The sequence below is a fragment of the Drosophila miranda genome (genome assembly GCF_003369915.1).
Source record: "Drosophila miranda strain MSH22 chromosome Y unlocalized genomic scaffold, D.miranda_PacBio2.1 Contig_Y1_pilon, whole genome shotgun sequence".
In the NCBI taxonomy this organism is placed as follows: Eukaryota; Metazoa; Arthropoda; class Insecta; order Diptera; family Drosophilidae; genus Drosophila; species Drosophila miranda.
In genome coordinates this window covers 8,565,506-8,588,764 of record NW_022881603.1, presented here as the reverse complement: position 1 = coordinate 8,588,764, position 23,259 = coordinate 8,565,506, and the positions used below count along the sequence as shown (strand labels likewise).

Below are 23,259 nucleotides of genomic sequence, written 5' to 3'. Positions count from 1 at the left end.
CATGGAACATGGAACAGGGAATTGTGGAGAACTTTGAGCTCTTGCAGAAGTTCAAGGCAGTGATTGCCACCTCCGAGAATCCCGACACCATTCATAGCTCCATCGAGGCCGGGAGATTCGGCTTGCGGCCCTGAAAGTCTTGAAGACCCTCCTGGTGGACACCAGCGACCAGAGTGTGTTTGAGCCGCTGCATCGCTGCTTCCATGTCCTGGAGCAGCTGGTCAAAGCATTTTGCGAAGTTCTGCAAGGACCGGATGCGGTCGAGATCATTGAGGTGCTGGCCACGGCTCTCCGGTCCGAGAAGATGACCAAGCTGTTCTTCGAGCATAACCTCTTCGACCTTATTGTCGAGCACCTGAAGGACCAAATCGATATCCTGTCCCTTGAGCTGCGCTGCACCATCATATCCATCTTCGCGGAAACTGCGAAGTACGTGCAGTATCTGGTGAGGATGCACACTGCCGAGATCACGGACATGTTCCTCGGCTGCCTCATGGAGAACGACCCGGCACCGGCCACCTTCGTGATCCTCGGGCTCAACCGCATGGCCGATAATCCGGACGCACTGCGTCGAATTGTGACCGAGTTTGATGAGGGGGCTCGGCAGAAGCTAGTGTCCATTTTCCAGTCCCCGGAGGTGATCATCAAGACCCGGGAGCAGGCAGCCGAGTTTATCAATCGCTTCCTGACCGGAGCCTATCGCGACACGGCTGGAGAGCTGACGGACTTGGACATTCTAGGCGTCCTCACCAGTGTACACAATAATGTACACATGTACACAATAATGCGTCACGCGGAACTCAAGGAGTCACTCCACAAGCGCTACGAAAAGGAGCTGCAGCAACTGTACTCGAGGGTAAGGAACAGCGTCACTGGGACCCGCTGGCTAGCCAGCTGGCTCAGCCGATTAGAACTCGTCCAATCCAACTATGAATTGTCAATTGCCTTGCAGATGGGCCACCAAGAGTCTGAACACATTCATCAATGTGCTGAAGACTGTACTCGAGGCGGAGGAGAGCAACGAGAACGGTAACAAGGCCCTGTCCTTTTGCGCGAAATTCGTGACCAGCTTCGAGTCGGAGAAGACGCACCCCATGATGACTGAAACATTCCACTGGCTGTTGACTGTAAGGGTCTACTGTACTTTACCATTGAGATTCAATTGAATGCTTTTGTTTGTTTGTTTTTCCCAGACATATTCCAGCAGTCCGCACGTTCGCTATCGGATTTGCTACTTTGTGAATCTGATACTTGAGAAACTGGGACCCAATGCGGCACTCGACGACACGCAGTGCGACGAGATTCTCGAGACTATGCTGGAGCGCGTGAAGGACGTGTCGGCCGGTGTGCGCAAGCAAGCAGTCCTGGCCATGCAGCGTCTCCAGATTCCGGACAATCCCGTCGATCCAGTTGTCTGCGCCTATCAGTTCCATCTGTCTGCGGATCCCTTGTCCAGCGTGCGCCAGTGCATTATCACCTGCATGGGCCGCAACTACATCACGGTGCCCTACATACTGCAGCGTCTGTGGGACGTGGACGAGAAGGTGCGCCGCCATACGTATGTCAACATGTGCAACTATCCAGTGCGCGCCTACAGGGTGGCGCAGCGCCTGACCCTCCTGGAGCAAGGTCTGAACGACAGCTCGGCCAACGTTAAAAAGACGGTGGTAAACATCATGCTTAAGGCCTGGATCGACTCCTACCAACAGAACTATGTGGCTCTGATAGCGGCCCTCAAGCTGGACTCCAGCGAGGAAGAGCTGATGCGTTTCCGGAGCGTGACCAAGCAAATGTTGCGTGAAATCTTTGAGCAGACCGACAATCAGCAACTGATGGCACAACTGCCCCTCGGTGACGACTGTGAGCTGCATCGATGTGTACCGCTGGAATGTCTCAACGTGAAGCTGTTGCTCTATTGGCAGTGCCTCGGCGACTATCTGGAGAGCATGCAGGCGGACGAAAGCGACCAGGTGCTGCCCGAACTGAGTGTCTTCTGCACCTATGTGAACAAGTGAGTTGAATGAGACCCAAACGAAATCCAAACAGTAAGTGATTGCTATCCATTGTAGGTTCTGTGAGAGCCAGAAACCGGACATGGACAAGTTCGCCCAGATAGAGTTCCAGAACATGCTGCTCTCGCTGGTGGAAATCCTGGACTCGTACGACCTGGGCGACGAGATTGGGCGTAGCAATATGAAGACGTTGATCAAAAATCTATTGAAGGACTGTCTGCTCGACCACAAGATCGTCCGCGTGCTCGTGCGTTGCATGGAGAAGCTGATCACCGACCTCAATGACCGGATGCAGTTCTTCATTGAGATCATCTACGAGACGTGTGACCTTAATACCAAGCAGAATGAGCTAGTGCACGATCGCAATCTGATCAGTAAGTTGCTGGACGACTTGGACACGCCCTCGAAGATGAAGATATCCTCGTTGAAGGTGAAGATCTTAGAGCTGGAGGAACAGGAGGATAACTTTGGGCGCCAGAAGGAGTATATACAGGCTCAGTCCGTGAATAAGGAGAAGATGGCTGTCACAGAGGAGTACACGGAGCTGATCAAACCGCTGCTGGTGAAGCACGGCTTTCTGGACATGCCCGCCCGTCCGAAGCTCTCCAACCAGGAGCGTGTCCTGAAAGGCCTGTTCACCTCATACTATATGGTGGCCTCTCCGCATGTCCAGAAGCTCACTCCCAGCATATGTAAGCTGTACAAGGACTTCATTTGCCGCCATCTCCACTCCTCGGATGTGGACATCTTCGAATGGGCCATCAAATGCGGCAACGCCTACAGTATGTTCCATGAGGCATACACCGAGACGGTGTTCCGGGTTGTATACCATCAGTTCTAAAATAGCAAGGAGGTCCGTCTGTGCGAGACCTCTGTCAGCTGTCTTCTCTGACATCGACTATGTCGACAAGTTGAGCCGGAAGATAGGTGCTAGGGGGCTGGGGTCTAAGACGTCCAATCGCCGCCAGCTCTATACCGTGCAGGATACATACGACGGGGAGGAGGATGGCGATCAGACAGTGCAGAACAGCGAGCATAGCGTCGACATCATTATGGCGATGGGCCGCTATATGGAAATGGTGGTCGACAAGGGCGTGAGCCTGGCCATAGTGCGAGGCCTTTGTCGCTTGGTCCTGCGCGGTCACATCGACGATCGGCCCGAGGTGCTCGAGCAGCTGCTCAAACGCTACTTCAATCCCAACGCAGAGCCAATCATCAGCCAGGTCCTGGGCATGTTCTTTGAGAACCTTGTCCGCCTCAAGAAGCAGGCGCTTCTGCAACCCTGCCTTCTGCCCACACTGTGGACCGTCATGAACTGCAGCTTCGACGCGCCGCTGAACGCCGTTCAGCCCGATTACGTGGTCAAGTTCTTCATCGATTTGACGATTCAGGAAGCCAGCTCCCCGAAGAGCAACATACACAACAGGATCGCTCTGAGCTTCCTGCACTACATACAGAACTATTTCACCGAGCGCAGGGAAATGTGTCGCCTGCTGGCCAAAGAGCTCACCAACCTCACTATTAACGTGCTCAACGGAAATGTTGGAGATGGCTGACAAACTGATCACGGTGAGAACATTTTCTGAATATCCATTGCGGAAGCGCTGTATCATTCGTTTGGTTCGGTTTTCAGAGCGAACTACAGCCGCGTGTGGTCAAGAACATTAAAGTCTTTAAGACGATGCTCGACGGTAGCTTTAATCCACCATCACGTGAGGCGCGCGACGATCTGGAAAGCGACGAGGAGTGCGACACTGCGACTGTGGCATCTGAAAATGTAGTGCAGTCAGAGCAGGTGTCAGTCACAAATCCTGAAAAATCTGCGACCGAACAAACCCTGACAAACGCATCTGATACACAGGCTGAAGCATCGGCTATAGCACCAACTGCAACGCAAGTTTCAGAGCCTATCTTAACCACTTTCGGCACTGAGAATCGTGCCCGTGACTGTCCGGGAATGCAGGAATTTTAAAGATTATTGATTTTTCTCTTCTGCGGCTGCTGGTGAACAAGGTCACATCGCTCCAAGGAGCACACACACTCACCATTGTTGACGCAGGCCGTAAACACAATGGACAAGATGGTCAGGAGGAAGTAGGCGAGCGTGAGGAGCACTCGGCACATGGTTCAAGCCATCAGCTTCTATTTAATCTACGCTGGTGTTCCAAATGCTCCGCCAACAGTCGCTTGCATGTTTGTTGATATTTTATCGATATATCGATATGGGACCTTATATTATAAGGATGTGCCATTTCATACATCAAACGTATCGCAGAAAACTAAATCCCAGGCTATCTGGCTCATTATGAGCCAGCCAGGAGAGCAACGCTTTGCATGTGTTTTATTTTCGGTGCGATATTTTTTTCGACGATTAGATTAATAGAAATATCTAGACTGTAAGTGCTTACCAAATCACAGACCCAATTGCCTAACATATTCCAAGAAGGAAGAGTACGCAAATATTTCACCGCTCCTTATTATTATTATTCCGATATATCGATATATTAATGTTTTAAAATTGATACATTCTATATGGCAATATTAAAATTTATAAAATTTGATTTATCGATGTACGATATTTTTTAAAATTTACAATCCCAGTCGCTTGCTTATTATTTACATGCGTTGCCAGGACGAATGCCAGGCGAAGGCGCAGTGGACGAGGACATGCGCAGTGGACTGTGGATAGGACTAGCTGAGACCAAAACCACTGCTTCTTTGGCCCCTTTAATAAACTCGATTACAAGCCCATTCGATAAATGGTGCGACAGGAAATTTTGAAATGGAAGCTGGAAAAAGGATTAAATAAAAAAATCTCAGTGATCAATAGAGGCGCAGATACTGCAGTGCCTGGCGACTCTGCATCGGATACAGGTCGCCTACGTTGTACATGAGATCGACGACGTGGGTGGGGCGCAGCATGCGCCAGGGCATAAACTGGAGGGTCTTCTTGTCGCAGTGAACATCCTTGTCGATCTCCAGCGGCATCGGCACCTCGTTGTACAGCATCCGGCCGTCGACACTGCGCTCCAGGGTGCAGGGCAGGCCGATCTGATCGGCCAGGGCCTTGAAGAGGATGGCGCGCTCAAACTGGCAGCCACTGTGCACCATGCCCAGGGGTATGAAGTTAGTGTGGTAGACGTAGCGCAGTTCCTGAAGGTGGCATCGCACCGCGTGGCGGGAACACTCCTCCGTCGAGTTGAGGTCGAGGATCTTGAGGTTATCGTTCATCACATTGTGCACGACTTCGGCAATGATCTTGATGCGCTTGGCCACGTTATCAAAATCGATGGCGCTGCGCACCTTTGGCGGATTCTCCACCAGGCCGTGCATCTGTGAATCATCAGATGGGACATGGTTAGCAGCTTATTAAGGATTAGATGGGATAGACCCACCATCAGAGTTTGATTAAGCGTCTCCAGATATTTGGGTAGATGGGGATGGGCAGGACGCTTGCAGTAGCACCAGGTATGATCACCGGCACCATCGGACATCGGAAGGCAGAACGACGGAACTCTCATCAGATCCGCCTCATCCGCCTCCAATCGGTCAAAATTGACCACCAGAACGGCCTCCAGAGGAGAGCAATCGTTGCGTAGAATGTCCTGGAGAGTGCGGAAGTCGTCAAACTATTTTCTGGACACATAAAAGTCCTTGCCGGCAGTAATGTCGGTGAGGGTTAGGCAGTTTCTAATGCAGAACTTCATCGTGGGGCACTTAGAGAGGATGCTCTCGATGGCCGGTCCCCAGGTGGACACGCAGAAGGCGTGTTTCTGGAACAGCATCAGGCTAAGATCGGGATTGGGATAGGAATATGATAATGCAGGGGGGGTGAGAGTAGTTGGGAGCCGCTTACACTTCCAGAATGCCGCGATCTATGTAGGCGTCGATGAATTCGCTAAAGCGCGTGGTCTGCAGAATGAAGTTGGTCACAGCCGTCTTGACCAGATTAGAGAGCGACTTCAGAGCCCGCTTGATGGAGGACACAATGTAGTTCTCAAGCAGCACCTCACGAACATCCTGCTTATCGACGATGGTGCACAGGCAACGGAAGATGTTGTTCACGAGAATGGAATGGGCATAGGAGCGCTGTGGAAGTGGGTGAAAAATGCGTTATAGATGCCAAGACACCACAGAATGAGAGTGCTTCCTGAGACTGCCATTACCATCAAAAGTTGACCAATTTGCTCGGTGAGCGGACGATGCTGGCCCAGGACTGTTCGGTACTCCTCGTTCTGGGCCAAACTCTCGACGATTACCAGCAGAGAGAGGATCAAATCAATGGAGAGAGTAGGCAGGCCCTGCTGAATGGTGGTGGTGAGGACGCCTGGAATGTCCAAGTCCGTCAGCTCTCCAGCCGTGTCGCGATAGGCTCCGGTCAGGAGGCGATTGATAAACTCGGCTGCCTGCTCCCGGGTCTTGATGATCACCTCCGGGGACTGGAAAATGGACACTAGCTTCTGCAGAGCCCCCTCATCAAACTCGGTCACAATTCGACGCAGTGCGTCCGGATTATCGGCCATGCGGTTGAGCCCGAGGAGGAACATGTCCGTGATCTCCGCAGTGTGCATCCTCACCAGATACTGCACGTACTTCGCAGTTTCCGCGAAGATGGATATGATGGTGCAGCGCAGCTCAAGGGACAGGATATCGATTTCGTCCATCAGGTGCTCGACAATAAGGTCGAAGAGGTTATGCTCGAAGAACAGCTTGGTCATCTTCTCGGACCGGAGAGCCGTGGTCAGCACCTCAATGATCTCGACCGCATCCGGTCCTTGCAGAACTTCGCAAAATGCTTTGACCAGCTGCTCCAGGACATGGAAGCAGCGATGCAGCGGCTCAAACACACTCTGGTTGCTGGTGTCCACCAGGAGGGTCTTCAAGACTTTCAGGGCCGCAAGCCGAATCTCCTGGTATTTGCTGGTCACCTCACAGATAATGCGATCGATGGGAAAGTCGGGAAGAGTGGTAAACTCCAACATCTCCTCTGCACTCTGGATCAGAAGGATCTTGTGAACGGCCTCGATGGAGCTATGAATGGTGTCGGGATTCTCGGAGGTGGCAATCACTGCCTTGAACTTCTGCAAGAGCTCAAAGTTCTCCACAATTCCCTGGGCCACTTTGGGATCACGCAGGCACATGTTTAGCAGGTGCGAGAGATATTCTATGCAGAAATCGTCAGTTTCCTGCAGGTAGAAACTATAGGCCACCTCCAGGATGCCTTCACTCGTCTCGGGCTCGAGCGTGTTCAAGTCCGTGTTGTCCATTAAGGCGTTCATGAGGTACAAGGCGAAGCGTCGGATGATAACGTTCTCCGAATCAATGAAGATTTTCTTCTCCAGCAGCACTTCCAGCATTTTATGCTCCTTCAGCTCCAGTACATTCTAGTCCTGGCGCCGCGTAAAGTCCATTATGTGACTGAAGACGGTCAACAGGACGCATTCCTCCTTGGAGCTGAGTCCTTAGTCTTGACGAGGACATTAACCTCGGTGAATGACTTCTCCTCGGACTTTGTGCGGTCCGGGTAAATGGAGCGAGCTTCGTAAACTTTCTTCGTTACTTTAGACATTTTTGTTGAATATTTTGCTGCCGTGTTGTAACGGAATTTGTTTGTGTACTACATTTTTCTCACAGATCACTTTCTTTCTTTCATTTTTAAACAGTATCATTAGAAAGTAAACAAAAGTATAAATTGAAATACCCATTTTTTGTTAATTTTTTTAAATTCACAAGCGAATAGGTTGGAAAGAGGAATCAGATTAACGATGCGATATGTATCGATGTATATGTAACATCCCTAGCATCAGTCTAAAATGCACTAATATTACCGCACGCGTAGCGTTCTTTTTGAAATTAACAAGCGAATGGGGGTGAAAAAGAAGAATGAGCAACAACGCTACGCTTGCTTGTGTTCCATCGTACACTCACGAAAATTTTACAAATTGTACAGTATAAAGTAATCGAGCAGTATTTAGTTAGTAAAAGCAAAACAAATCACGAAATGCCCAAACCAAAGGCAAAAGCGAAGCCAAAATCCAAAGCGGCGGCAGCAGCCGCATCAAAAAGGGAGGCGACCAAGAACAACAATGCCGTTTCGGCCGAAAAGGAAAACGAAAGGGAGATCAGTGATCCGACCTCCGTTCCCATCCGGGAACAATGCAGAGGAGGCGCGGAATCCATGTACACAATAATGCGTCACGCGGAATTTAAGGAGTCAGCAAGGAGCTGCAGCAACTGTACTCGAGGGTAAGGAACAGCGTCACTGGGACCCGCTGGCTAGCCAGCTGGCTCAGCCGATTAGAACTCGTCCAATCCAACTATGAATTGTCAATTGCCTTGCAGATGGGCCACCAAGAGTTTCTGAACACATTCATTAATGTGCTGAAGACTGTACTCGAGGCGGAGGAGAGCAACGAGAACGGTAACAAGGCCCTGTCCTTTTGCGCGAAATTCGTGACCAGCTTCGAGTCGGAGAAGACGCACCCCATGATGACTGAAACATTCCACTGGCTGTTGACTGTAAGGGTCTACTGTACTTTACCATTGAGATTCAATTGAATGCTTTTGTTTGTTTGTTTTTCCCAGACATATTCCAGCAGTCCGCACGTTCGCTATCGGATTTGCTACTTTGTGAATCTGATACTTGAGACACTGGGACCCAATGCGGCACTCGACGACACGCAGTGCGACGAGATTCTCGAGACTATGCTGGAGCGCGTGAAGGACGTGTCGGCCGGTGTGCGCAAGCAAGCAGTCCTGGCCATGCAGCGTTTCCAGATTCCGGACAATCCCGTCGATCCAGTTGTCTGCGCCTATCAGTTCCATCTGTCTGCGGATCCCTTGTCCAGCGTGCGCCAGTGCATTATCACCTGCATGGGCCGCAACTACATCACGGTGCCCTACATACTGCAGCGTCTGTGGGACGTGGACGAGAAGGAGCGCCGCCATACGTACGTCAACATGTGCAACTATCCAGTGCGCGCCTACAGGGTGGCGCAGCGCCTGACCCTCCTGGAGCAAGGTCTGAACGACAGCTCGGCCAACGTTAAAAAGACTGTGGTAAACATCATGCTTAAGGCCTGGATCGACTCCTACCAACAGAACTATGTGGCTCTGATAGCGGCCCTCAAGCTGGACTCCAGCGAGGAGGAGCTGATGCGTTTCCGGAGCGTGACCAAGCAAATGTTGCGTGAAATCTTTGAGCAGACCGACAATCAGCAACTGATGGCACAACTGCCCCTCGGTGACGACTGTGAGCTGCATCGATGTGTACCGCTGGAATGTCTCAACGTGGAGCTGTTGCTCTATTGGCAGTGCCTCGGCGACTATCTGGAGAGCACGCAGGCGGACGAAAGCGACCAGGTGCTGCCCGAACTGAGTGTCTTCTGCACCTATGTGAACAAGTGAGTTGAATGAGACCCAAACGAAATCCAAACAGTAAGTGATTGCTATCCATTGTAGGTTCTGTGAGAGCCAGAAACCGGACATGGACAAGTTCGCCCAGATAGAGTTCCAGAACATGCTGCTCTCGCTGGTGGAAATCCTGGACTCGTACGACCTGGGCGACGAGATTGGGCGTAGCAATATGAAGACGTTGATCAAAAATCTATTGAAGGACTGTCTGCTCGACCACAAGATCGTCCGCGTGCTCGTGCGTTGCATGGAGAAGCTGATCACCGACCTCAATGACCGGATGCAGTTCTTCATTGAGATCATCTACGAGACGTGTGACCTTAATACCAAGCAGAATGAGCTAGTGCACGATCGCAATCTGATCAGTAAGTTGCTGGACGACTTGGACACGCCCTCGAAGATGAAGATATCCTCGTTGAAGGTGAAGATCTTAGAGCTGGAGGAACAGGAGGATAACTTTGGGCGCCAGAAGGAGTATATACAGGCTCAGTCCGTGAATAAGGAGAAGATGGCTGTCACAGAGGAGTACACGGAGCTGATCAAACCGCTGCTGGTGAAGCACGGCTTTCTGGACATGCCCGCCCGTCCGAAGCTCTCCAACCAGGAGCGTGTCCTGAAAGGCCTGTTCACCTCATACTATATAGTGGCCTCTCCGCATGTCCAGAAGCTCACTCACAGCATATGTAAGCTGTACAAGGACTTCATTTGCCGCCATCTCCACTCCTCGGATGTGGACATCTTCGAATGGGCCATCAAATGCGGCAACGCCTACAGTATGTTCTATGAGGCATACACCGAGACGGTGTTCCGGGTTGTATACCATCAGTTCTACAATAGCAAGGAGGTCCGTCTGTGCGAGACCTCTGTCAGCTGTCTTCTCTGGCATCGACTATGTCGACAAGTTGAGCCGGAAGATAGGTGCTAGGGGGCACCTAGACGTCCAATCGCCGCCAGCTCTATACCGTGCAGGATACATACGACGGGGAGGAGGATGGCGATCAGACAGTGCAGAACAGCGAGCATAGCGTCGACATCATTATGGCGATTGGCCGCTATATGGAAATGGTGGTCGACAAGGGCGTGAGCCTGGCCATAGTGCGAGGCCTTTGTCGCTTGGTCCTGCGCGGTCACATCGACGATCGGCCCGAGGTGCTCGAGCAGCTGCTCAAACGCTACTTCAATCCCAACGCAGAGCCAATCATCAGCCAGGTCCTGGGCATGTTCTTTGAGAACCTTGTCCGCCTCAAGAAGCAGGCGCTTCTGCAACCCTGCCTTCTGCCCACTCTGTGGACCGTCATGAACTGCAGCTTCGACGCGCCGCTGAACGCCGTTCAGCACGATTACGTGGTCAAGTTCTTCATCGATTTGACGATTCAGGAAGCCAGCTCCCCGAAGAGCAACATACACAACAGGATCGCTCTGAGCTTCCTGCACTACATACAGAACTATTTCACCGAGCGCAGGGAAATGTGTCGCCTGCTGGCCAAAGAGCTCACCAACCTCACTATTAACGTGCTCAACGGACAGGAAGTCAAGACTGAAATGTTGGAGATGGCAGACAAACTGATCACGGTGAGAACATTTTCTGAATATCCATTGCGGAAGCGCTGTATCATTCGTTTGGTTCGGTTTTCAGAGCGAACTAGAGCCGCGTGTGGTCAAGAACATTAAAGTCTTTAAGACGATGCTCGACGGTAGCTTTAATCCACCATCACGTGAGGCGCGCGACGATCTGGAAAGCGACGAGGAGTGCGACACTGCGACTGTGGCATCTGAAAATATAGTGCAGTCAGAGCAGGTGTCAGTCACAAATCCTGAAAAATCTGCGACCGAACAAACCCTGACAAACGCATCTGATCCACAGGCTGAAGCATCGGCTATAGCACCAACTGCAACGCAAGTTTCAGAGCCTATCTTAACCACTTTCGGCACTGAGAATCGTGCCCGTGACTGTCCGGGAATGCAGGAATTTTAAAGATTATTGATTTTTCTCTTCTGCAGCTGCTGGTGAACAAGGTCACATCGCTCCAAGGAGCACACACACTCACCATTGTTGACGCAGGCCGTAAACACAATGGACCAGATGGTCAGGAGGAAGTAGGCGAGCGTGAGGAGCACTCGGCACATGGTTTAAGCCACCAGCTTCTATTTAATCTACGCTGGTGTTCCAAATGCTCCGCCAACAGTCGCTTGCATGTTTGTTGATATTTTATCGATATATCGATATGGGACCTTATATTATAAGGATGTGCCATTTCATACATCAAACGTATCGCAGAAAACTAAATCGCAGGTTATCTGGCTCATTATGAGCCAGCCAGGAGAGCAACGCTTTGCATGTGTTTTATTTTCGGTGCGATATTTTTTTCGACGATTAGATTAATAGAAATATCTAGACTGTAAGTGCTTACCAAATCACAGACCCAATTGCCTAACATATTCCAAGAAGGAAGAGTACGCAAATATTTCACCGCTCCTTATTATTATTATTCCGATATATCGATATATTAATGTTTTAAAATTGATACATTCGATATGGCAATATTAAAATTTATAAAATTTGATTTATCGATGTACGATATTTTTTAAAATTTACAATCCCAGTCGCTTGCTTATTATTTACATGCGTTGCCAGGACGAATGCCAGGCGAAGGCGCAGTGGACTGTGGATAGGACTAGCTGAGACCAAAACCACTGCTTCTTTGGCCCCTTTAATAAACTCGATTACAAGCCCATTCGATAAATGGTGCGACAGGAAATTTTGAAATGGAAGCTGGAAAAAGGATTAAATAACATCTCAGTGATCAATAGAGGCGCAGATACTGCAGTGCCTGGCGACTCTGCATCGGATACAGGTCGCCTACGTTGTACATGAGATCGACGACGTGGGTGGGGCGCAGCATGCGCCAGGGCATAAACTGGAGGGTCTTCTTGTCGCAGTGAACATCCTTGTCGATCTCCAGCGGCATCACAGCATCACACTGCGCTCCAGGGTGCAGGGCAGGCCGATCTGATCGGCCAGGGCCTTGAAGAGGATGGCGCGCTCAAACTGGCAGCCACTGTGCACCATGCCCAGGGGTATGAAGTTAGTGTGGTAGACGTAGCGCAGTTCCTGAAGGTGGCATCGCACCGCGTGGCGGGAACACTCCTCCGTCGAGTTGAGGTCGAGGATCTTGAGGTTATCGTTCATCACATTGTGCACGACTTCGGCAATGATCTTGATGCGCTTGGCCACGTTATCAAAATCGATGGCGCTGCGCACCTTTGGCGGATTCTCCACCAGGCCGTGCATCTGTGAATCATCAGATGGGACATGGTTAGCAGCTTATTAAGGATTAGATGGGATAGACCCACCATCAGAGTTTGATTAAGCGTCTCCAGATATTTGGGCAGATGGGGATGGGCAGGACGCTTGCAGTAGCACCAGGTATGATCACCGGCACCATCGGACATCGGAAGGCAGAACGACGGAACTCTCATCAGATCCGCCTCATCCGCCTCCAATCGGTCAAAATTGACCACCAGAACGGCCTCCAGAGGAGAGCAATCGTTGCGTAGAATGTCCTGGAGAGTGCGGAAGTCGTCAAACTTTTTTCTGGACACATAAAAGTCCTTGCCGGCAGTAATGTCGGTGAAGGTTAGGCAGTTTCTAATGCAGAACTTCATCGTGGGGCACTTAGAGAGGATGCTCTCGATGGCCGGTCCCCAGGTGGACACGCAGAAGGCGTGTTTCTGGAACAGCATCAGGCTAAGATCGGGATTGGGATAGGAACATGATAATGCAGGGGGGGTGAGAGTAGTTGGGAGCCGCTTACACTTCCAGAATGCCGCGATATATGTAGGCGTCGATGAATTCGCTAAAGCGCGTGGTCTGCAGAATGAAGTTGGTCACAGCCGTCTTGACCAGATTAGAGAGCGACTTCAGAGCCCGCTTGATGGAGGACACAATGTAGTTCTCAAGCAGCACCTCACGAACATCCTGCTTATCGACGATGGTGCACAGGCAACGGAAGATTTTGTTCACCATCAAAGGTTGACCAATTTGCTCGGTGAGCGGACGATGCTGGCCCAGGACTGATGCTGACTGTTCGGTACTCCTCGTTCTGGGCCAAACTCTCGACGATTACCAGCAGAGAGAGGATCAAATCAATGGAGACTAGGCAGGCCCTGCTGAATGGTGGTGGTGAGGACGCCTGGAATGTCCAAGTTCGTCAGCTCTCCAGCCGTGTCGCGATAGGCTCCGGTCAGGAGGCGATTGATAAACTCGGCTGCCTGCTCCCGGGTCTTGATGATCACCTCCGGGGACTGGAAAATGGACACTAGCTTCTGCAGAGCCCCCTCATCAAACTCGGTCACAATTCGACGCAGTGCGTCCGGATTATCGGCCATGCGGTTGAGCCCGAGGATCAAGAAGGTGGCCGGTGCCGGGTCGTTCTCCATGAGGCAGCCGAGGAACATGTCAGTGATCTCGGCAGTGTGCATCCTCACCAGATACTGCACGTACTTCGCAGTTTCCGCGAAGATGGATATGATGGTGCAGCGCAGCTCAAGGGACAGGATATCGATTTGGCCCTTCAGGTGCTCGACAATAAGGTCGAAGAGGTTATGCTCGAAGAACAGCTTGGTCATCTTCTCGGACCGGAGAGCCGTGGCCAGCACCTCAATGATCTCGACCGCATCCGGTCCTTGCAGAACTTCGCAAAATGCTTTGACCAGCTGCTCCAGGACATGGAAGCAGCGATGCAGCGGCTCAAACACACTCTGGTCGCTGGTGTCCACCAGGAGGGTCTTCAAGACTTTCAGGGCCGCAAGCCGAATCTCCTGGTATTTGCTGGTCACCTCACAGATAATGCGATCGATGGGAAAGTCGGGAAGAGTGGTAAACTCCAACATCTCCTCTGCACTCTGGATCAGAAGGATCTTGTGAACGGCCTCGATGGAGCTATGAATGGTGTCGGGATTCTCGGAGGTGGCAATCACTGCCTTGAACTTCTGCAAGAGCTCAAAGTTCTCCACAATTCCCTGGGCCACTTTGGGATCACGCAGGCACATGTTTAGCAGGTGCGAGAGATATTCTATGCAGAAATCGTCAGTTTCCTGCAGGTAGAAACTATAGGCCACCTCCAGGATGCCTTCAGTCGTCTCGGGCTCGAGCGTGTTCATGTCCGTGTTGTCCATTAAGGCGTTCATGAGGTACAAGGCGAAGCGTCGGATGATAACGTTCTCCGAATCAATGAAGATTTTCTTCTCCAGCAGCACTTCCAGCATTTTATGCTCCTTCAGCTCCAGTACATTCTAGTCCTGGCGCCGCGTAAAGTCCATTATGTGACTGAAGACGGTCAACAGGACGCGTTCCTCCTTGGAGCTGAGCAGCAGCAGCGCCGTGTCCAAAGTCTTGACGAGGACATTAACCTCGGTGAATGACTTCTCCTCGGACTTTGTGCGGTCCGGGTAAATGGAGCGAGCTTCGTAAACTTTCTTCGTTACTTTAGACATTTTTGTTGAATATTTTGCTGCCGTGTTGTAACGGAATTTGTTTGTGTACTACATTTTTCTCACAGATCACTTTCTTTCTTTCATTTTTAAACAGTATCATTAGAAAGTAAACAAAAGTATAAATTGAAATACCCATTTTTTGTTAATTTTTTTAAATTCACAAGCGAATAGGTTGGAAAGAGGAATCAGATTAACGAAGCGATATATATATGTATCGATATATATGTAACATCCCTAGCATCAGTCTAAAATGCACTAATATTACCGCACGCGTAGCGTTCTTTTTGAAATTAACAAGCGAATGGGGGTGAAAAAGAAGAATGAGCAACAACGCTACGCTTGTTTGTGTTCCATCGTACACTCACGAAAATTTTATAAATTGTACAGTATAAAGTAATCGTAAAGTAATTAGTAAAAGCAAAACAAATCACGAAATGCCCAAACCAAAGGCAAAAGCGAAGCCAAAATCCAAAGCGGCGGCAGCAGCCGCATCAAAAAGGGAGGCGACCAAGAACAACAATGCCGTTTCGGCCGAAAAGGAAAACGAAAGGGAGATCAGTGATCCGACCTCCGTTCCCATCCGGGAACAATGCAGAGGAGGCGCGGAATCCATGTACACAATAATGCGTCACGCGGAATTTAAGGAGTCAGCAAGGAGCTGCAGCAACTGTACTCGAGGGTAAGGAACAGCGTCACTGGGACCCGCTGGCTAGCCAGCTGGCTCAGCCGATTAGAACTCGTCCAATCCAACTATGAATTGTCAATTGCCTTGCAGATGGGCCACCAAGAGTTTCTGAACACATTCATTAATGTGCTGAAGACTGTACTCGAGGCGGAAGAGAGCAACGAGAACGGTAACTAGGCCCTGTCCTTTTGCGCGAAATTCGTGACCAGCTTCGAGTCGGAGAAGACGCACCCCATGATGACTGAAACATTCCACTGGCTGTTGACTGTAAGGGTCTACTGTACTTTACCATTGAGATTCAATTGAATGCTTTTGTTTGTTTGTTTTTCCCAGACATATTCCAGCAGTCCGCACGTTCGCTATCGGATTTGCTACTTTGTGAATCTGATACTTGAGACACTGGGACCCAATGCGGCACTCGACGACACGCAGTGCGACGAGATTCTCGAGACTATGCTGGAGCGCGTGAAGGACGTGTCGGCCGGTGTGCGCAAGCAAGCAGTCCTGGCCATGCAGCGTCTCCAGATTCCGGACAATCCCGTCGATCCAGTTGTCTGCGCCTATCAGTTCCATCTGTCTGCGGATCCCTTGTCCAGCGTGCGCCAGTGCATTATCACCTGCATGGGCCGCAACTACATCACGGTGCCCTACATACTGCAGCGTCTGTGGGACGTGGACGAGAAGGTGCGCCGCCATACGTACGTCAACATGTGCAACTATCCAGTGCGCGCCTACAGGGTGGCGCAGCGCCTGACCCTCCTGGAGCAAGGTCTGAACGACAGCTCGGCCAACGTTAAAAAGACGGTGGTAAACATCATGCTTAAGGCCTGGATCGACTCCTACCAACAGAACTGTGGCTCTGATAGCGGCCCTCAAGCTGGACTCCAGCGAGGAAGAGCTGATGCGTTTCCGGAGCGTGACCAAGCAAATGTTGCGTGAAATCTTTGAGCAGACCGACAATCAGCAACTGATGGCACAACTGCCCCTCGGTGACGACTGTGAGCTGCATCGATGTGTACCGCTGGAATGTCTCAACGTGGAGCTGTTGCTCTATTGGCAGTGCCTCGGCGACTATCTGGAGAGCACGCAGGCGGACGAAAGCGACCAGGTGCTGCCCGAACTGAGTGTCTTCTGCACCTATGTGAACAAGTGAGTTGAATGAGACCCAAACGAAATCCAAACAGTAAGTGATTGCTATCCATTGTAGGTTCTGTGAGAGCCAGAAACCGGACATGGACAAGTTCGCCCAGATAGAGTTCCAGAACATGCTGCTCTCGCTGGTGGAAATCCTGGACTCGTACGACCTGGGCGACGAGATTGGGCGTAGCAATATGAAGACGTTGATCAAAAATCTATTGATGGACTGTCTGCTCGACCACAAGATCGTCCGCGTGCTCGTGCGTTGCATGGAGAAGCTGATCACCGACCTCAATGACCGGATGCAGTTCTTCATTGAGATCATCTACGAGACGTGTGACCTTAATACCAAGCAGAATGAGCTAGTGCACGATCGCAATCTGATCAGTACGTTGCTGGACGACTTGGACACGCCCTCGAAGATGAAGATATCCTCGTTGAAGGTGAAGATCTTAGAGCTGGAGGAACAGGAGGATAACTTTGGGCGCCAGAAGGAGTATATACAGGCTCAGTCCGTGAATAAGGAGAAGATGGCTGTCACAGAGGAGTACACGGAGCTGATCAAACCGCTGCTGGTGAAGCACGGCTTTCTGGACATGCCCGCCCGTCCGAAGCTCTCCAACCAGGAGCGTGTCCTGAAAGGCCTGTTCACCTCATACTATATGGTGGCCTCTCCGCATGTCCAGAAGCTCACTCCCAGCATATGTAAGCTGTACAAGGACTTCATTTGCCGCCATCTACACTCCTCGGATGTGGACATCTTCGAATGGGCCATCAAATGCGGCAACGCCTACAGTATGTTCCATGTGGCATACACCGAGACGGTGTTCCGGGTTGTATACCATCAGTTCGACAAAAGCAAGGAGGTCCGTCTGTGCGAGACCTCTGTCAGCTGTCTTCTCGAGCTGATGGATCACTATGGCATCGACTATGTCGACAAGTTGAGCCGGAAGATAGGTGCTAGGGGGCTGGGGTCTAAGACGTCCAAGGATACATACGACGGGGAGGAGGATGGCGATCAGACAGTGCAGAACAGCGAGCATAGCGTCGACATCATTATGGCGATTGGCCGCTATATGGAAATGGTGGTCGACAAGGGAGTGAGCCTGGCCATAGTGCGAGGCCTTTGTCGCTTGGTCCTGCGCGGTCACATCGACGATCGGCCCGAGGTGCTCGAGCAGCTGCTCAAACGCTACTTCAATCCCAACGCAGAGCCAATCATCAGCCAGGTCCTGGGCATGTTCTTTGAGAACCTTGTCCGCCTCAAGAAGCAGGCGCTTCTGCAACCCTGCCTTCTGCCCACTCTGTGGACCGTCATGAACTGCAGCTTCGACGCGCCGCTGAACGCCGTTCAGCCCGATTACGTGGTCAAGTTCTTCATCGATTTGACGATTCAGGAAGCCAGCTCCCCGAAGAGCAACATACACAACAGGATCGCTCTGAGCTTCCTGCACTACATACAGAACTATTTCACCGAGCGCAGGGAAATGTGTCGCCTGCTGGCCAAAGAGCTCACCAACCTCACTATTAACGTGCTCAACGGACAGGAAGTCAAGACTGAAATGTTGGAGATGGCTGACAAACTGATCACGGTGAGAACATTTTCTGAATATCCATTGCGGAAGCGCTGTATCATTCGTTTGGTTCGGTTTTCAGAGCGAACTAGAGCCGCGTGTGGTCAAGAACATTAAAGTCTTTAAGACGATGCTCGACGGTAGCTTTAATCCACCATCACGTGTGGCGCGCGACGATCTGGAAAGCGACGAGGAGTGCGACACTGCGACTGTGGCATCTGAAAATGTAGTGCAGTCAGAGCAGGTGTCAGTCACAAATCCTGAAAAATCTGCGACCGAACAAACCCTGACAAACGCATCTGATCCACAGGCTGAAGCATCGGCTATAGCACCAACTGCAACGCAAGTTTCCGAGCCTATCTTAACCACTTTCGGCACTGAGAATCGTGCCCGTGACTGTCCGGGAATGCAGGAATTTTAAAGATTATTGATTTTTCGCTTCTGCGGCTGCTGGTGAACAAGGTCACATCGCTCCAAGGAGCACACACACTCACCATTGTTGACGCAGGCCGTAAACACAATGGACGAGATGGTCAGGAGGAAGTAGGCGAGCGTGAGGAGCACTCGGCACATGGTTCAAGCCACCAGCTTCTATTTAATCTACGCTGGTGTTCCAAATGCTCCGCCAACAGTCGCTTGCATGTTTGTTGATATTTTATCGATATATCGATATGGGACCTTATATTATAAGGATGTGCCATTTCATACATCAAACGTATCGCAGAAAACTAAATCCCAGGTTATCTGGCTCATTATGAGCCAGCCAGGAGAGCAACGCTTTGCATGTGTTTTATTTTCGGTGCGATATTTTTTTCGACGATTAGATTAATAGAAATATCTAGACTGTAAGTGCTTACCAAATCACAGACCCAATTGCCTATTATATTCCAAGAAGGAAAGTACGCAAATATTTCACCGCTCCTTATTATTATTATTCCGATATATCGATATATTAATGTTTTAAAATTGATACATTCGATATGGCAATATTAAAATTTATAAAATTTGATTTATCGATGTACGATATTTTTTTAAAATTACAATCCCAGTCGCTTGCGCAGTGGACTGTGGATAGGACTAGCTGAGACCAAAACCACTGCTTCTTTGGCCCCTTTAATAAACTCGATTACAAGCCCATTCGATAAATGGTGCGACAGGAAATTTTGAAATGGAAGCTGGAAAAAGGATTAAATAAAAAAATCTCAGTGATCAATAGAGGCGCAGATACTGCAGTGCCTGGCGACTCTGCATCGGATACAGGTCGCCTACGTTGTACATGAGATCGACGACGTGGGTGGGGCGCAGCATGCGCCAGGGCATAAACTGGAGGGTCTTCTTGTCGCAGTGAACATCCTTGTCGATCTCCAGCGGCATCGGCACCTCGTTGTACAGCATCCGGCCGTCGACACTGCGCTCCAGGGTGCAGGGCAGGCCGATCTGATCGGCCAGGGCCTTGAAGAGGATGGCGCGCTCAAACTGGCAGCCACTGTGCACCATGCCCAGGGGTATGAAGTTAGTGTGGTAGACGTAGCGCAGTTCCTGAAGGTGGCATCGCACCGCGTGGCGGGAACACTCCTCCGTCGAGTTGAGGTCGAGGATCTTGAGGTTATCGTTCATCACATTGTGCACGACTTCGGCAATGATCTTGATGCGCTTGGCCACGTTATCAAAATCGATGGCGCTGCGCACCTTTGGCGGATTCTCCACCAGGCCGTGCATCTGTGAATCATCAGATGGGACATGGTTAGCAGCTTATTAAGGATTAGATGGGATAGACCCACCATCAGAGTTTGATTAAGCGTCTCCAGATATTTGGGTAGATGGGGATGGGCAGGACGCTTGCAGTAGCACCAGGTATGATCACCGGCACCATCGGACATCGGAAGGCAGAACGACGGAACTCTCATCAGATCCGCCTCATCCGCCTCCAATCGGTCAAAATTGACCACCAGAACGGCCTCCAGAGGAGAGCAATCGTTGCGTAGAATGTCCTGGAGAGTGCGGAAGTCGTCAAACTTTTTTCTGGACACATAAAAGTCCTTGCCGGCAGTAATGTCGGTGAAGGTTAGGCAGTTTCTAATGCAGAACTTCATCGTGGGGCACTTAGAGAGGATGCTCTCGATGGCCGGTCCCCAGGTGGACACGCAGAAGGCGTGTTTCTGGAACAGCATCAGGCTAAGATCGGGATTGGGATAGGAATATGATAATGCAGGGGGGGTGAGAGTAGTTGGGAGCCGCTTACACTTCCAGAATGCCGCGATCTATGTAGGCGTCGATGAATTCGCTAAAGCGCGTGGTCTGCAGAATGAAGTTGGTTACAGCCGTCTTGACCAGATTAGAGAGCGACTTCAGAGCCCGCTTGATGGAGGACACAATGTAGTTCTCAAGCAGCACCTCACGAACATCCTGCTTATCGACGATGGTGCACAGGCAACGGAAGATGTTGTTCACGAGAATGGAATGGGCATAGGAGCGCTGTGGAAGTGGGTGAAAAATGCGTTATAGATGCCAAGACACCACAGAATGAGAGTGCTTCCTGAGACTGCCATTACCATCAAAAGTTGAGCAATTTGCTCGGTGAGCGGACGATGCTGGCCCAGGACTGTTCGGTACTCCTCGTTCTGGGCCAAACTCTCGACGATTACCAGCAGAGAGAGGATCAAATCAATGGAGAGAGTAGGCAGGCCCTGCTGAATGGTGGTGGTGAGGACGCCTGTCGCGATAGCCGTGTCGCGATAGGCTCCGGTCAGGAGGCGATTGATAAACTCGGCTGCCTGCTCCCGGGTCTTGATGATCACCTCCGGGGACTGGAAAATGGACACTAGCTTCTGCAGAGCCCCCTCATCAAACTCGGTCACAATTCGACGCAGTGCGTCCGGATTATCGGCCATGCGGTTGAGCCCGAGGATCACGAAGGTGGCCGGTGCCGGGTCGTTCTCCATGAGGCAGCCGAGGAACATGTCCGTGATCTCGGCAGTGTGCATCCTCACCAGATACTGCACGTACTTCGCAGTTTCCGCGAAGATGGATATGATGGTGCAGCGCAGCTCAAGGGACAGGATATCGATTTGGTCCTTCAGGTGCTCGACAATAAGGTCGAAGAGGTTATGCTCGAAGAACAGCTTGGTCATCTTCTCGGACCGGAGAGCCGTGGCCAGCACCTCAATGATCTCGACCGCATCCGGTCCTTGCAGATCTTCGCAAAATTCTTTGACCAGCTGCTCCAGGACATGGAAGCAGCGATGCAGCGGCTCAAACACACTCTGGTCGCTGGTGTCCACCAGGAGGGTCTTCAAGACTTTCAGGGCCGCAAGCCGAATCTCCCGGCCTCGATGGAGCTATGAATGGTGTCGGGATTCTCGGAGGTGGCAATCACTGCCTTGAACTTCTGCAAGAGCTCAAAGTTCTCCACAATTCCCTGGGCCACTTTGGGATCACGCAGGCACATGTTTAGCAGGTGCGAGAGATATTCTATGCAGAAATCGTCAGTTTCCTGCAGGTAGAAACTATAGGCCACCTCCAGGATGCCTTCACTCGTCTCGGGCTCGAGCGTGTTCATGTCCGTGTTGTCCATTAAGGCGTTCATGAGGTACAAGGCGAAGCGTCGGATGATAACGTTCTCCGAATCAATGAAGATTTTCTTCTCCAGCAGCACTTCCAGCATTTTATGCTCCTTCAGCTCCAGTACATTCTCGTCCTGGCGCCGCGTAAAGTCCATTATGTGACTGAAGACGGTCAACAGGACGCATTCCTCCTTGGAGCTGAGCAGCAGCAGCGCCGTGTCCAAAGTCTTGACGAGGACATTAACCTCGGTGAATGACTTCTCCTCGGACTTTGTGCGGTCCGGGTAAATGGAGCGAGCTTCGTAAACTTTCTTCGTTACTTTAGACATTTTTGTTGAATATTTTGCTGCCGTGTTGTAACGGAATTTGTTTGTGTACTACATTTTTCTCACAGATCACTTTCTTTCTTTCATTTTTAAACAGTATCATTAGAAAGTAAACAAAAGTATAAATTGAAATACCCATTTTTTTTTTTTTTTTTTTTTTTTTAGGCTTTAAGTTACCAGCTACCCGTGAGTAGCGTGGGATTATTTGGCCGCCCGCCTTTTGAAGGTGGAAATTGCCAAGTCAAAGAATAGAAGATGTTGGAGTACTGTTTATAGCTTTACATCAATTTCGTCGATGAAGTCAATTAGTGTTTGGTACGCGCTGATGTTTTCTTTTTCAAAGAATTTGTAAATATCATTATATTTTCTTAGAGATGGGAAGTTTTGCCTTGTTGTGTTGTACTTTGTACAATTGAAAATTAAATGCGAGGCGTTATCGATACTATCGCATGTATCACATATGTTACTAGGAACTACATGCATTTTGGCGAGAGTGTGCCTATCGAATGCGTTACCACTAAGCAGTCTGTTGATTCTTTTAGCGTCAATGGCTTTAAGCTTAGTTTTATTTAGGAACCACGGTTTGGATGATGTTGAGGGGAAAAGCGAGCAGTAACCTCGGTGCTTGATACTAGCAAACTCGGCGTATTCTCTCTCCCATTCTGCTTTTAAGATTCTGTGTATTTCGCACATAGCGTCTTTAAGGTTCCATTTAACCACTGTGTATTTTCCTCGTCTGTGGGCTTCTTTGGCTGCTGCGTCAACTGAAGTGTTCTGAGGGATGTTAGCGTGTCCGGGAATGTAGTGAACCTCTACAGTTCTTAGATGTGGATTTTGTTGGATCTTTTCTCTGATTTTGTAGGCGATAGAGTTATCCTGAATGTTCTTCGCCAGAATGAGGGCCCCGTTTCTGCTGTCTGTCAGGAGCGCGACACGAGGAAAATTGTACAAAATAGCATGGTCTAATGCCTTCTCGATAGCAAGGAGCTCGGCGGACAACGAGGAAAGGGTTTTGTGCGTGTAATAGCTATCTAAAAAACCTGTCCTATCGTG

The 23,259-nt window shown here is 50.4% G+C and overlaps 1 protein-coding gene and 5 pseudogenes across 1 annotated transcript in view; 3 read left to right on the top strand and 3 right to left on the bottom strand.

Moving 5' to 3' along the window:
* The window catches only part of LOC117189681, a 96,370-nt gene that overhangs the window by 237 nt on the left and 72,874 nt on the right, over positions 1-23,259 (top strand). The gene's annotated exons all lie outside the window — the stretch shown is intronic.
* LOC117189669 lies at positions 2-11,678 on the top strand (annotated as a pseudogene).
* LOC117189677 lies at positions 4,563-8,163 on the bottom strand (annotated as a pseudogene).
* LOC117189676 lies at positions 11,947-15,101 on the bottom strand (annotated as a pseudogene).
* LOC117189671 lies at positions 15,324-19,092 on the top strand (annotated as a pseudogene).
* On the bottom strand, positions 19,284-22,325 carry LOC117189679 (annotated as a pseudogene).